This window comes from Dipodomys merriami, unplaced genomic scaffold, assembly GCF_024711535.1.
Source record: "Dipodomys merriami isolate MVZ:Mamm:240054 unplaced genomic scaffold, mDipMer1.0.p SCAF_8, whole genome shotgun sequence".
NCBI classification, from domain to species: Eukaryota; Metazoa; Chordata; class Mammalia; order Rodentia; family Heteromyidae; genus Dipodomys; species Dipodomys merriami.
In genome coordinates this window covers 24558279-24575460 of record NW_027206401.1, presented here as the reverse complement: position 1 = coordinate 24575460, position 17182 = coordinate 24558279, and positions in this window count along the sequence as shown.

Below are 17182 nucleotides of genomic sequence, written 5' to 3'. Positions count from 1 at the left end.
TACATCTTATGGTCAATTGATCCCCAGAACTAAAAACAGAATTAGAATTAACTGGGGCTGGGGCTATAAAGTAGCAGTAAAGTAATTGCCTAACATATGGTAAGGTTCTAGGTTTACTTTCCAACACTGCCAAACTGAAAATAAGTAAATAAAAATTAAAAGTCTAGGGAAGCTATATTTATAGATGTATTATTTTATTTTAAAAATCTAAGTACTTTTCTATACTAAACTTCATGTCATGTACAAAATGAGTACAAATGAGTGCTGATTCCTGTCCTGTAGCTCACTGTGGTAGAAAATAAATCTAATAAAGGGAGTCAGGACTCCTAGTTACTATTATCTATCCTCAAATAGTTTTCACTAACCGAAATTTATTCTCTGCCATCTTATAGTATATATGAGCTATGAAGATAAAACAAGTTGTTCATATTTAATACATAGACATCAATAAGTCACATTCCATACTAATGAAATTCAGAAAATAACCACAACACAAGCTTAGAAAAATCACGTTTTATTTCATTTCAGTCATAAGTACTGAAGGTTTATAGAGTCTTAAAATATGGCTTATCTACAATGGAATAGTTAGTGAGGTCAAAAGAAAAGGTTCCAGGCTCATTCACAGACATATGGGACCTAAGGCAAGGAGAGCATTTTACAGGGAATGGACATATGTTCTACTATGGGAAATTTTAAAGAACAAAAACAAAACTTTAGTAAGACTGGTATATGGTGTCCCCATTGTACCTCCTTACTCTACCTTACCCCTAGCCTACAGTTAACTCATCTGTTGACTTGCTGTTACTAAGCTTTTTTCAATGACCAAGAGAGCTTTGGTGGACTAAATAGAACAGTGTACTTCTAGTACTTAATTAGATGTGGGAATTGGGGAGACAGGGGCTCTGCTGGACAAACTGAACTGCTCCCATAATACCATAGACCACCTCTGATATGACATCATAAGGTGGGCCAAATTCTTTGGACCCATTGTGAGGATCTCTGCTGATAGATAATTTTTGAATGGCCTTAGCAAGGGATTGTAAAACACACACACACACACACACACACACACACACACACACACACACAGAGTTGTAATTGTAGTCATAGAAGATACTGTTGAATGAAAGTATCAGGAGAAAAATTGGAAACATAATCCCCTGACTTAGAGAGGTTTGCTGGGATACTGGCATAGACCAAATTTGGATACTGGCATAGCCCAGATCTGATTGATAAATAGTTAAATAGTCCCTGGAAATAGTGGTGATAGAAGGATTGGAATTGGAATGTGGCAGTTTTTAAGCAAAAAATTCCTCCAGTGGAAAATGCATAGTCTAGAGGGCAGTCCTCAGTTTATTCAAGACAGATGTGTGCTGGAAGGTTGGAATTAGCAAAGTATCATCATTCAGTTTGATTTCATGTGCCCCACTCCCACCCCTCACAAGGCATACAAGTGTGTTCTACTTATTGGAAAACACGAGAATAGATTTTAGGTTATATTATGCTATTAGGGCCTATGACTCCACCCTCTCCAAGGAAAAGCTTTCTGGAAAGAATAATCACTGAGAAGAAAGCAGGGACTTGTCTGTTTTGTATGGTAGTTTCAAATACAGTGTTCAAATAAGCCTTCATCTTTAACTATTAATCAAATGGCTAAAAGGATGGGCCAAACTGAAAATGACTGAGGCAATTTCTGTTTCTTATAGTTAAGATAGATCTAGTATTCAGGATCTGGTATTTAGAGGAAAATTTCCAGCATATAATACTTAAAATTATATATACATATATATATGTGTATATATATATATATATATATATATATATATATATGCTCAAGGCTAGTACTAACACTTGAGCGACAGGCCCACTTTCAGTTGTTTGTATTTTTTAGTGGTTAATTGAAGATAAGAGTCTCATGGACTTTCCCACCCAGGCTGGCTTCAAACCACAATTCTCAAATCTCAACATCCTGGGTAGCTAGGATTATAGATGTGAGCCAGTGGTGCCTTGCTTTAGATAAAATATTTAAAAATATGTAATTGAACCTGCTACAGAAGGGAAAGTAACTGTAAGAGGCCAGTATCTAGAGAAAAGTCAAATCCCAAAAGATAAGACATGTTATAGCTAACATGAGCTCCTTCATACATTGTTAGAACTGTACACTGCATAAGAACACCAAGTCAAAGTGAAAAGTTTGGCAATATTAAGCCAGCATTCAATTCTCAAGGCTTGAAGCAACTCAGAGGAGGGAATACCTTTTTGAAATGGATCACTTTTAGGAGGTGCCATTTGTACTGTATGTGCAAATCAACAAAAGCAGTGAGCTGTCTTCTACCCGGGGTAATCTGCATATTTTAGATGTCTTTATAGCTTTGTTGTTCATAAAGTACCTTATCAGAAGGTAGCAGAGTCTGAAAAGCAATACCATTATGAGTCAATTGGGAAAAAAAAAAAGCAAACAAAGCCTCTCTGGCAAGACTTCACCTTACTTCTTTGTATTAATTCTGGGGGGAAATGAGGAAAGAAAAAAAAAGTCCTTGAGAATTCCTACCATGGAAAGTCTGTCACTCTAATTTCATTGGAATACATGTTGTTTTGCAGCCTGAGAAACCTCAAAACGAAAATCTGGCACCTGGCAGAAGCAACTGTCGATTCGACAGTTTCTGTCATTTACTTTGACCCAAATTTACTAAGATTTATTACAGTTAAAATTCTAAAAACCATGGATCCATTATCAAAAATCACCAGACAAATGCTTAAACAAGCTATAATAAGCTAGAACCAGCAAACTCAGCAATTCAAAACTTCAAAGATGGCTCGTTTATTTATTTATTTATTTATTTTTTAGGCAAGGTCTCACTTTCTTTTTTTTTTTTTTTTTTTTTTTGTCGGTCGCGGGGCTTGAACTCTGGGCCTGGGTGCTGTCCCTCAGCTCTTCAGCTCAAGGCGAGCGCTCTACCACTTGAGCTACAGCGCCACTTCCGGTTTTTCTGGTGGTTTATTGGAGATAGGAGTCTCACAGTCTCTCCTGCCCGGGCTGGCTTTGAACCGCGATCCTCAGATCTCAGCCTCCTGAGTAGCTAGGATTACAGGCGTGAGCCACCAGCGCCCGGCTAAGGTCTCACTTTCTAACCAAGGTTGACCTTAAAGTGCTGTGATTACAGGCATGTGCTACCACATCAGACTAAAGATTACAATTACAGAAGTGATTAGACACACAAAATAAAGCATGGGGAATAGATTTTAAAGGAAATTCCAAGGTGGCTAAAGAGAGGTGTTTACCCTCTCCCCTACTAAGAACCAAAACGACAATTGAATACCTGCATTTCGATCAGTGGCAGAGCAAGAGAGCAAAAGAGACATAGGAACAGTGTAAGACAAGGAGACCTTGTCTAATTTGCATGTGTAGAACAAAATATCCTTCATCATCACACATACATTTTAAAGGGACAAAATATTCAGAAACACCAAAACAAAAAGGAAAAGAAAAACACGCTATGGTCTGTGGAAAACATACCTAGATCAAGCAAAAAAAAATAATAAGCTGAGAAAAGTAAATACTACTTTTCCAGTTTGGTGACGAGATCTCTTTATTTGGCTCACAAAAGGATTCTAATGAAGACAATTCCCAGAGAAAAGCATGAAAAATAAGACCCAGAAAAACAATGAAATAAAAGCAACTGGAAACCACTTCTAAATAAGTATTTAACCAAGTGTTCAGAATACAATGAGATTAATCCCAAGCAGGTAGAAGTTTCTACTGCAATAATCTTCTGCACTTTAAAATTTTTTCTTTAAACTTTAAACCCCAGTGTGTGATAAGACTGAAGTTTTCATTGTCAACAGTTCTTATTATAACCTATATAAAAGAAGTGTGTGCATGTAAAAACTCATGTAAAAGAAGTGTGTCAGTGTTACCCCTCTGACCCAAGCTAGGAGGAGGCTAAAGCAGGATGACAGCTTGAAACCAAGAGTTTGGGGTGAGCCTAGACAACACAGTGAGATGCCAGTGGCTCATGCCTGAATCCTAGCTACTCAGGAGGCTGAGATCTGAGGATGGCCGTTCAAAGCCAGCCCAGAGAGGAACGTTCAGGAACGTCTGTGAGACTCTATCTCCAGTTAAAAACCTGAAAACCCGAAGTGGCACTGTGGCTCAAGTGGTAGAAGAGCTTAGGGACAGCGCCCAGGCCCAGAGTTCAAGAACCACAACTCACACACACACACACACACACACACACACACACACACACACACACACAAATAGTACGTTTGTACTCATACTCTCTCTCACAAATTCAGATAGAAAGGATGGTTCTGATAATAACAAGGATACAAGTTGTATAATAAAGCCTTATGCAAAAGTGTAGCAATAGTGTAAGCTCAACACACACACACAGCAGTAGCTACCTATGCATGACACTTCTCATGTTATTACTTATGGAAAGTTCAAGCTGTTTATCCTTCCACCCTTTTTGGTGTGAGAACCCAGGGCATTCATCGTGCACGCTAGGCAAGAGCTCTGTCGCTAAGCTGTACTTTTGCCTAAGATTTCAATTTTTGTTGTTGTTTGGCACATTGTGCAACCTTGACATTCTCCATTTTTTAGACAAAACAAAACTTTTAAGAAGTCTTCTGTTGACTTGAGGAACAAGCTTCTCTGTTTTGTCTTTCAAAGTCAGCTTTCATTCTCTGATCTTTAGGTTCTCAGGATTTGGACTGCAATCATTTTGTCCAAGTGTCTCATTCATATTTTTCCATCCTCCATTCATAGTTGTTTTTGAGGTTCTGGGAATCAAATCTAGTTCCTCAGTGGTAAGTTCTTTACCATGGAGCTACACACCCAGTTATCTCCATCTCTTTAAAGTTGATACCACATTTCTCCTCACCTTTACTCTTTTCACTGTTACAAAAGAGCACTTAACTATCTGTGCCTTTAACAAACATTCCTAGACTGTTTATGTCCCACTGTGCAGATGCCAAGTCAACTGTTAAACTCTGTTCCCAGAGACCTGAGAGTTGACAGTTAAGATACTGCACTTGACCTTTCATGCTCAAGAAAATATCCTTTGATGTCAATAAAACTTTTCAGTTATCAAGTTTACCAGCCAGTTGGTAAACACTGAGAAGAAGAGATAGGAACATGGGAAATCATTTTGTCATTATTTCTTTTTCATTTCCTTTATAATCTTACAGAAAAGTCTCTAATCCTGTGTTTATTCTGAGACTATAACCATGCAAACTACTTTGAAGTTCTGACTTCAAAAGGTTGTCAGCATCATAAGGTCTAACAGGGAAGAGAAGACTTACTTTGCTCTAAGTCTTCTTTAATCAGCGAAAAACTCCAATAACTTTAGAAGTTTCTAAACACAATTATCTAAACATCTGGAAACTATTAAAGAACTAAGGAAGTGATGCCACAGTTATGTTCTGAAAGGTATTTTTATGATAAATTCCTTACAAAGTAATTCTGTGAAAAACAAAATTTCCATGATTATTTTAATCAAATTCCTTATACTAATTAGGCATACTGTAATTAGAATATAAAATTACTCTTGAGGAGAACAATGACTTAGTCCTTCTTGAGAGAGTAAGATGGATAATTAAGATTATGAGCTATTGTGCAAATAAGTGCTGGGGTGTTTTATATTGTTGTTGTTATTGGGTTACTTTGTTGTTGTTCTTTCTAATTTGCATGCTTTGAAAAATTATTTTGAGACAAAGTCTTGCCATATAGCCCAGGCTTACCTTGAACTTGCAGCTTGAGATGCTAATTGTAATAATAATGTAAAGTACTACTCTATATTTTTATTTATACTAAATATATTAATATATTATGGACTTATGAGTCAGCAGTAGTGGTACCTGCTTATTATCCCAGCCCTGGAAAGCTGAGGCAGGTGGACTGTCAGTGCAAGGCCAGCTGAGTAACATAACAAAACCCTATCTCAAAAAACCAAGGGTGTAACACAACTGTGTTTATCACAGCATTATTCACCATAGTTAAGATATGGAACCAACCCATATGGCCCTCAGTAGATGAATGGATCAAGAAAATGTGATATATATACATATATATATATATATATATTTAATCAGCGAAAAACTCCAATAACTTTAGAAGTTTCTAAACACAATTATATATATATATATATATATATATATATATATATATATATATATATGAATTCTATGCCTCCATCAGAGAGAATTACACCACCCCATTTGTTAGGAAATAGAAAGTCTTAGAAAAAAAGTTACATTAAGTGAAGTAAACCAGGCCCAAAGACACATAGGTCCCATGTGTTAGGTTTTTAAAAAGAGGTAGCCGAGTAAGAATAGCAGCAGCACGCCCGTGGTATTCAGGTAAGGGGTAGGTTTATTCGGTAGACCTGCTGGGACCAGGCAAGGTTGGCACTCCACGTGGCTGGGAAAGGCCTGGGAAAGAGAAAGAGCTGGGAAAGAGAGAGGAAAGACAGAGAGGAAAGACAGAGAAAAGAGCTAGAAAAGAGCAGAGAGCTGAGAGAAAGCTAGAAAAGAGCTGCGAGAGAGGGCCCCTGGGCCTGGGCTAGGCCTTATCTAGGGTATGGGCGGAGAAAGGTGTGGCCACATCAAATTCAGATGTGACCTCTTCCAGGTGTCCCAGTTGCCTAGGTAACGAAGGTACTGGGTGGAGACTTTGCTGTGAGGAGGGTGGAGTCTGCTAGCCATCCAGGAGCCGACCTTACACCATGGTTTCCCTTATCTACATTAACTAGTATATGCTTAGGACAAGCAGAAGAGTCAAAAGCTATGTACATATGACCAGATAAGCTGATGCTAAGCAAAATGAAACCCAAGATAGGGACAGAAGAGGTTTTGTCTTTGTTGCTATTATTTTTAATGTACTTACAGTGTACTGTGTGATTTTTTTTGTTTCTTTTGTATGTTCTTCCCCCATGGTATAACCCCTGGTTTTCACTGTATTTGATTCCGGTGCCCTGCATCTTGTATATACATTTTTCTAATTTGGGGAGGGGAAGGGAAATAACAAAATCCTGAAACAAGGATACAGGTTGTATCCTTGTAACAATGAGATGTACAAGACACTATGATGAAAACACACTTTACAGCTTTGGGGCGGGGAGGGAGATGTTGTGGAGGTGGGGAGGGAAGGGATAGTAGAGGAAAAACAAAGGAAGGGGTAATAATGCTCAATAGGAAGTGTACTCATTACCTTACACATGTATCTGTAACCTCTTTGTACAGTATCTTTACAATGAAAATATATATTTTAAAAGAAATTAAACTAAAAACAACAAAACCATGGGTGTTGGACATTGTGGCCCATGCCTGTAATCTTTGCTGCTCAGGAGGTAGAGATGGAGAATAGTACTGTTCCAGTACAACTTGCTTTGCATGTACAAAGCCCTGGATTTGATCTCCAGTGCCATAAAGGATATTATGGTCTTAGAAGTCAGCTTTAAATTTCAGATCCACCACTTCATAATTGCAGGAACTAATTAGATGAGCAAGATTCAACTTGGAACCATGATGTGTGTGTGTGTGTGTGTGTGTGTGTGTGTGTGTGTGTGTGTGTGTGTGTGTGTATTAGAGCTACCCTTACAATACAAAATTTAGAGGTAAGGTACAGGCTGAGAATCCCTTGTCTTTTCAGCTTTGGAATATTTGTGTGTGGATAATGAAATTCCTTGGGGGATGAAGTCTAGGTCTAAAAGGAAATTTATTTATGTTTTGTATGCGCATCTCCTAAAGATAACTACGTACACTATTTTTATTGCTCCTGAAACTCACCTACAGCAGGTCAGATGTGGAACTTCCCATTTGTGACATCATGTTTGCATTAAAAAGCTTTCGGCTTTTGGAGCAATTTATGAGTTTTTGTTGTTGTTTTCAGATTTTCGAGTTGAACCTAGGGCTTCTCACATGCTAAGCAAGTACTGAGGCCCCCTCACCTTTTTAAAATTGATTTTGAGACATGATCTTTCTAAGTTTCTCAAACTGGACTTAAGCTCTCTGTCCTCCTGCCTCAGTCTCCCAAGTAGCTGGGATTACAAGTGTGCTTCACCAAAAGTGCCAGACTCAACAATTCAATTTCAGAATTTCAATTTTCTGTAATGACTAGGAAGTACCTAGCACTGAGTATATGCTCAATAATCTTCCTTCCTTCCCTTCTTCCTTTCCTTTCCTTTCCTTCCCTTCCCTTTCCTTTCCTTTCCTTCCCTCTCCTTTCCTTTCCTTTCCTTTCCTTTCCTTTCCTTTCCTTTCCTCCTTCCCTCCCTCCCTCCTTTCCTCCTTTTTTTCCTTCCTTCCTTCCTTCCTTCCTTCCTTCCTTCCTCCATTTTGCCTTCTTGTCACAGGCGTCAGGCTTCTCACTTTAGGGTTAAAGGGAATGTCATATAAACTTCTGTGATATCTTCCTATACATGTGGTATTTTCCCATTGTTTCTAGTCATTTCAAACACTAGCAATCCTCAAGAGGATTATGTGTTTATTTCAAGGATGAGAGTGGAAGTCTGTGCGAATATATTTTGTTTGGCAGTAGGTCAAAGATAAAGGAAAAAATTCTTATCTATTGGGTCCTGCTCCAAGTTCTATAATAATACACTGGGTTTTTAAAAAGTATTATTAAACTATATTTGTTGTACAAGGCCAGAGTACATTGTGACATTTTCATAAATATACATAATGCATCCCATCCAAAACTCTCACCCCTCTGATGATCTCCCTCCTCCCCCTTCCCTTCTTAAAACAGCTTCAACAGATTTCATCATTCTATTTTCATATGTGCATCTAAATTACCTTGGCTACATTCACCTTCATTCAATCTCTCCATTGTCCCATGTCCCATCATAGTCTCCCTTGTCATTCATATCCCTCCATTTTAAAGTGTATATTAATTGTACAAAGGTAGTCTTCTATGGCAAATACATTAGATTTATAAACTTTTATTTGTATCCTCACCTTACTCACATGTGCCTGATTATAAAACATAATGTTCTTGTCACTCAAAAAATCCATCACTGTGATTTATAGATGTGCCTGAATTACTAACAGTTTTGTCTGGTGTTAGTGGGAAAGTGCCTATGAAGTCTGAAGTCACTGAGTTAGAAGTGGGTATAGGAAGCCAAGACAAAGGTGAGTGGGTGCTGTTAAACACAACAACTGAGAAAGGAGGACCTGTTTCAGGCATAGAAATAGATCAAGAGCAGTTTTGGCTGAGAAAGGTTCACTGATTCCCTGCAGTGTAAGGTGGCAGGGAAAAGAAGCAAACAATAGCTGAGAATCAGAGCAAGCCCAAGACCAGGATGTGCAAACACTCACGGCCAAATGGATTGGCTCAAGCTGAGCTGGAAATGGAGGGTACATTGAAAAGAGGTTGAAAATTTATCAGAGAACAAGATATGGGGTGAATAAAGGCAGGTGACTCATGCTTTAAACCCTTAGAATACAATGTTTACTACTCAGATTGGGCACAGCTCCTTAAAGACCAACAAAAAAACTAGAGAAAATAGGTCAAAGGAGATATTTCCTAGTCATAGTCACCTCCCAGCCAACTTTGCATTTAAGAAATTATTCCTGCACCTGTCATTCATACTTTATCTACTGGGCATTAGTTTCATTAGTGATGATAGATAAAAGAAAACATTTTTTTTCCCAGTCCTGTGGCTTGAACTCTGGGCCTAGGTGCTGTCTTTGAGCTCCTTTTGCTCAATGCTAGCATTGTAGCCATAGTGCCTCTTGAGTTACAGCACTATTTCCAGCTTTTTCTGTGATTTAATTGGAGATAAGAGTGTCACAGACTTTCCTGCCTGGCTGGCTTCAAACCGTGATCCTCAGTTCTCAGCTTCCTGAGTAACTATGATTACAGACATGAGCCACTAGTGCCAGTTAAGAAAACATTTTATTATACCCATATATATTTATCTTCCTATCTTTCCATGTACCTACATCTTGTTTGTGTGGTTACAATGACTCCTGCTTTTTTTAAAGTAGCTAACAAAGCTAAAGTATTGATTTTACATTTATTTAAAAAGCATGTTATCAAGGAATGATGACTTAACTTTGTTTCTGTCCAGCTAGGTATGGGTTGAAGCCTCAGTTCCTCCTGCTACACAGTAGGCAACTTTTAAGCAAATTTCCAAACTTATCTAAACTTCTATTTTCCTCAATTTTTAATTCCAACATTACTAGAGTTTGACAAACTGAGACATCAGTACCTTCTAAAACAATAGAGACCAAAACTGTGTCTGCCAAGTAGCTGAGATTATAGGCAGGGACCACCAAGCCCAACCTCAACTCTAAAAATTTTTTTACAGCATAAAATCTTATTTATAGGGAGAAGTTAGTAAATGATTTGAAAAAAGACCTTTCCAGTTTCCTTATCCATAAGAACTGTTTACATACACTCTATAATCAAAACATTTGGGCTGGGACTGAAAGGCTTTTTGTAGAGAAAACTTTGAAATTATGAGCTACTCTTTTTTTTTAATCCCATTCATACATTTTCTCAGAATATGTTACTATGGAAAAGAGCAACTAGGAAGTACAGAGAGAAATGGAGGTACAAGAAAGTGATTAATTAGGTTAATTGCAAATAAAGAGAGATTTCATCCAAATTTTGAAGAGTATAAATTTTGCATAAATTGACAGGCAGGTAACTGGAAGTTAGTGACAGTTAATCTACAGGAAGGGCTTGAATTATCTAGAATTATCTTAAATAGACTCTTCCTACTGCCACAAAAGACCTAATTTGTTGGCCTGAGCAAATTCATTTTCTTCTGCTCTTTATGGCAGTCTATAAATTTCGGACAATCCCAAAGCATGGAAATCTCCATTTTTCCAGCACCTGCTCCAAATTTGTACTCAGGGCTCACTGGCTGGTCATCTTCAAGCTAAGGGCCACATGTCTTTACTGTATTAAAAAAAAAAGTGGGGAAAACGAAGGATGACATAGCAATGTTCCTTCTATAAGAAATGTACTCATTACCTTACTAAATCAACTGTAACCCTGCTGTACATCACCCTTACAATAAAAAAAAGAAAACCAGATTAAGTAGATGAGACCATCATCACTTTTCAAACATCTATTTTGAGTTCAAAATATTGAGAAAAATTAATTCCAAGCAGAAAAACAGTAGAATGCACAGTTTTTTTCTCTAAAAGGGAAAAGGCATAAACATACTGATACCCTAATATTTAAAAGTATTCACACCACTTTGTAGTGAGTTTGCTATGTCCAAAAACAAAACAAAACAAAACAAAACAAAAAACTATGTGAAATGAACTTTCTCTTTTGTTGTTGCCAGCTAACTTTTTGTTGTTGTTGTTTTAACTATCAGTGGTTTGGGAACCTCTCAATCACAGAACAGCTTAAATCTTCATTCAGAAGTATCATACCAGCTGAGTGTGGATTTTTTCTTCTTTGTTTTACTGTGGTAAAATAACACATAACATGAAGGTTGCCATTTTAGTCAATCAAATACAATAGCAATATTGTGCTATTCATCTCAAGAACTTTCACATAACTCCTATTGGAAACTGTACTCATCTTAATGAGTACCAGCTCCCTATCTCCTACCAGCTCTTCCCCATTATACATCCCATTACCCAACAGCTCTAGTCATCTAGTTTTCATTTCTGTTTTTGAGATAGGATCTCTCTAAATAACCTAGGCTCAAACTTAAGATTCTATGACCTGAGCCTACTGAGTGCTAGGATCACAAGGTCATCTGTTACGATGAATTTGTCTTTACCGTCTGTAAGTGGACCATACAATATTTGTCCTTGGGGCTGGATTAGAATAATGTTTCCAAAAATTTAACTTCATTGTCACAGGTGGAAGAACTTCCTATTTAAGACTAAATAATATTCCAATTTAAGATTAAATAATATTCCATCATCATTTAAACAATTTTTATATTAATAAGTTTTTATTGTGAAATTCCATACACAGGGGTTAAAATTACATGAGCAAGGTAATGAGTACATTTCTTTTCAAGCATTGTTGCCATCATCGTTTTTATATATCACATTTAGCCTGTCCTTTTATACAATAACAGATAACTGCAATTATTTCTACTTTTTGGGTGTTGTGGAAAATGTTTTAATGAATATTATTAGTATATAGTATTGTCTTCATCTATGTCTATGTCTATAATATATATACATATGTTTTTATTTTCCCTGAATGACTCAAAAAGCTTTTAAATTTAACTGTTGCCTGGATTCCACAAATTCAGCTTCAAATTAAACCACTGCTTAAGAGCACTTGGTAAGTCATTAAAAATAACAACTCTATAAATCAAGTAGGAAAACACACAATGGGCAGTGGCCAGTTTTGTACAGGCCCACAAATAGAAATATCAATCTGGAGGTTTCAGTCATTACACAGAACAACTCCATCATCTGAATATGTATCTCAGTGGTACAGTACTTGCTTGGCTTATGCAAGTCCCTAGATTTGATCCCTAGTATTTTGGGCGGGGGGCGGGGGGAGGGAATGGAAAAGCTCAACCAGAATTTGGGTGTGTACTAGATATGGGTTTGTTTAAAAAGTCTTCTTGCTTGATGCCATTGTGCAGCGGGGATCGGGAACCTTTAATCCCGTGGCACTTGCTATCCATGGTGGAACGGTAAGACAAGCCTAAATTAGCTCTTACTAGAGCATTCGGCGAACTCGACAGGAACCTTCTTTCTCAGTTCCGGTTATACAAATAATACTGGCATGGCTAACCTACAACTAGCCATGATGCTATTTCTCAGACTTTGCAAAGTTATCACTAAAGGGCTCATTTCACTAATTATGGCTGCCAGCACCACACTTGGATCAGAATACTTAAGGAAACTGGTAGTCCCTGTCTGAGGTCAGGATAACCGTTCCAATAAAAAGAAGAGAGTCCTTGACCAGGAGAAAGCCGAATATCATACTATATTCCATGAGCAGAATGTTTGTGTCCCACATATCTTGAAGCCCTAAGCCCCTCCCAGTGGGGGTGTTTAGAGACAGCATTATGGAGGTGCCACAGTTTGGATCTTGACTGCCCCCCAGAGGCCTGTGTGTTAAAGGCGTAATGGGACCGTCCTGGGTCACTGAGGTATGTCCTTGAAAGGATTTGTGGGACTTTGTATCTGAGTACCTTTAACACATAGAGAAATACACATTTTGCTTTTGTCTCGATTTCTGGCACAAAGTTTTTTAAGCTCTTGGAATTTCCTGAGTAGCAATATGGTGGCTCTTGGTAAACCTCTAGATGGCTTCAGGATGGAGCTTCCAGGACAACCAACCATAAGACTAGAGTGTTAGAACTTCCAGCCCACCCCTGCACATCTGGGTAAGGGGACAGGTCTGGAAATGGAGTTAGATCACCAATGACAAATGACTTAGTCATGCCTACACAATGGAATTCCCATAAATAACAGGTCTGGTGTTTCTGCACCAGGAGGCTGGCAAAACCCATCTCCATAGAAACAGAAGCTCCTGCACTCAGGGCACACACAGACCCCTCTCTATATTTGTTCTTCTGTTTATTTGGAGGTTCTATAGTAATAAACCAATGAATGTAAGCAAAAGCTTCCCTGAGTTCCTGTGAGGCATTCTAGCAAATTATTAAATGTAATTCAGGTTCCTATGTCCTCTGATTAACAGCCAGTATGCCAGAAAGAACATCTACAAACCTGCTAGTTATGACTGATATCTGAAGTGAGGGCAATCTCGTGGGATTGAGCTTTTTAACCAGGGGGGTCAGACATTAAGTCCAGGTAGGTAGTGTGGCAATTGAATTGAATGGTAGGATACCCACTCTATTTCTGGAGAGCTGGAGAATGTGTTGGTAAAGGAAAAAACTCACACATTTGCTGTCTAAAGTGTTCTGAGTAATCCAGGTGTAATGATATATTTTATCATCCCAACACATGCATGTTTGGTCAGACATTAAGAGAACAGCTGTGGCACTCCAGAATGTGAAATTCAAGGGGAAAAGTTCATTAAAACGGTATTGATTATTTTAGAAAATAAGTCATTGTTTCCCCCACCATATGTATATTTTAGTGCTTTTTTTTTTTTATAAAAAGGGATTTAAAAAAAATTTTGGAAGTCAATTTAAGACTTTCTATTTATCTTTCTTTTGAAGGAAGTATTTTGGCTCATCTGTAACAGTCTCTAGCCCAAATTTTCAATGTTATTTTAGAGTGAAAACAGCCACAATGTATACATGAATGGGCTTGCCTGTGTTCCAGTAAATTTTTATTTAGAAACAAACAGCTGCCTGCAAGCTCTAGTTTTTGATTCGTGTTCTACTATTAAGACCACCAGGAGCCCTTACTTCCTAAAGAAACATGAACAATATACTCAGTCCTTTTTCAGGGCTATGCCAACTCTCCAGCTTTGGCTTTCTGTCTTAATCTACTTCACAGGGACTTTGTTCGTCTTGTCTCCCATAGGATTTCACACTGGCCCACAACCTTGGTGATGTCATAGTGATATCTCTTGGACCAAGTGAGGGCAATGTGCAAATATTCCTATGTTTCTGAAGACACATGGGGTGGCAAATAAGCTCTCAATAAATAAACTTCAGGGCCTGCCAACTTGGTAAAGAGCTCAGGAGTTGCGTGGCTGAAGACATGCCAAGATGTTACGTGGGGAAAGCTACATTTCTATAGCTTTCCATCAAGACACAATCTCAAACTCATACTGTATGTTAGAATCTTACCTGATTATTCTTGAGGTAATGATTCAATATATGATTTGTTGGCACTCGATGCCATTTCCATTCTCTTTGATATTCTCTTTTTCATGTTAGGGCTTGGATGAATAAGAAGTGAATTTTCCATAGTCAGTTACTGAAAAGGTTCTAAATACAGATAAGATTCTGCCTATGCTCAAGCCATATGCTTGAGTTAGAAGGTAGAAGAGAAATAGAAACCATTTCTTTCAGTACAGCCTTAAATTGGTTTTCATTTTCTTGACTGAAACAAGTGCATGCAGGAACAGGATCTGATTCATTTTTGCATTTTTCTTTAGTCAACACATTTTTATTGATGGAATGGATGAATGACTAAATCTTTTGCATACCACATTACAATCTATCTATCATGAAGCCCTTTTTAGTTTTTTCTTGTTCTTTAAAGATTGATACAAATTATACACATTTATTTTGATACATGTTATCATATTTCTTAAAGCAGTGGAAAGCATTATGTTTGTACCTAAACCTCAAGCAAACTAGTCTGCCTAAAGGATTAGAGCAGAGTATTATTGTTCACTGCCATCTGGCTGTCTGATATAAAGATATAAATAAGATATTGGTTGAGAAAAACAGTCTTTGTTGCTTTAATATTGTACAGAATTTGACCCTATATTCTGGGAGGGTTTGAGTGTCATCTCTTAGTAAATAACCTCTCAAGCATAGGTAATAGTATAAAATAATTAGGAAGTTATTTGTTTTGATTCTGCATAATTTTTATTTATTAGCTTATTGAAATAGAATTAATATATTATACAGTTCATACATCCAGTTTATATACAATTCAGTTTTTTAGTATATTTATGTAGTTGTGTAACTATTGTCACAATTTAAGTTTAGAATATTTTTGTCATTCCCAAACCCTATAACCATTAGCAGTAACACCGTATTCATACTTACTTGTTTCTGTGGATTTGCCTACTCTGAATTTTCTCATTTCTCCACATATTCACCAGTATTTGTTTTTTTTCTTTCCCTCTTTTCTTCCTTCCTTCTCTCATTCCTTCCTATCTTCCTTCCTTCCTTCCTTCCTTCCTTTGTTCTTTCTTTCCTTCCTTTCTTTCTTCCTCCCTTCCTTCTTTTCTTCCTTGCTTTCTTATCCCACTATAGCTATCCCAGTGTATCCCAATGTAGACCAGCTGTCCTATATAGACCAGGAAGGATGGCCTGGAACTCACTGTGTAGATTAGGCTGGCTTCTAACTCTCCATTCTCCTGCCTCACCCTCCCAAATGCTGGGATTATGTAATGTGGCACCATGCCCAGCCCTCTGTGCTTTTGGTCTTCAATCCTATTCTGTTTTCTGCCATTCTGGGTAAAATCTTCTTAAAGTTTTAATGCCATTTATCAGTAAATGGATCTATAGATTCCTTACTGGATGCATTATATAAAAACATTTTTTGTTTGATAAGGCTAAATTATAAAAATGTTTTAATTTATGTGGAAATTTCCTAATTTTTTGTTTTCACTTGTTTTTATAAGAGCATAGATGAGAGGAGGCTTAATGTATAAATGTGGGTTAAATGTGTTATTTACACCCTGGAAAAAATTGTTAAAAGTAAAGCACAGTATGGTTTCAAAGCAGAGAATATTTCCACTTAGTTGAATAGATGAGATGAAGGGGGCATACAAGGCAGACATAAAAGTAAGAAGATATTATAAGACTAGAAAATAGTTGTTGGAGGTCGTTTATAGAGAATTCATAGTAAATTTGGCAGGAAACTAATTTTATGGGTGCCCTGTCTCAAGATCTTATCATAGGTAGCAATATGGCTTCAAAGTAATGCTCTTAACTATGCTACTATAGTAGTGCCTGTGGTCAATAATGTCTTGATAAGACCCAGCAAGCTTTTGGAAATTTATTGGGCACTTGATAAACTTTTGACAGATAGAAAAACTTTAGCACTGTTTACGGTTTAAGGTCTGACTGTAAACAATAAAAGAGTTCCAAGTTCATTATAATTCGAATGTAACAAAGGTTTTTGGAAACACATGCATTTTATAGTTCCTAAAGTAGAAGCCAAAATATAAAGGATAAATTTTATAAATTTACTTCTCATATGTGCTTCAAAAATGATAGAAAAGAAAGGAAAAAATATCCAAGGTTATTTATAATTACATTCTACTGGAAAGCTGAGCCTAACTAAAATGATAAAGATTTAGTGTGGGGTATGGTGGTTCATGCCTATAATCCTCACTACTCTGGAAAAGGATATAGGAAGGATCATGGTTCCAGGCCAGCAGGGAGTGCGAAAGGAAAGAGTTAAAGAGACTCCATTTCAACCAATAAAAAGCTGACACAGTGGGCTGGGAAGGTGGCTCAGTGGTAGATCGCTTGCCTTGCATACATGAGGCCCTGGGTTCGATTCCTCAGCATCACATAAGAAAAAAGAAAAAAGCCGGAAGTGGCACTGTGGCTCAAGTGGTAGAGCGCTAGCCTTG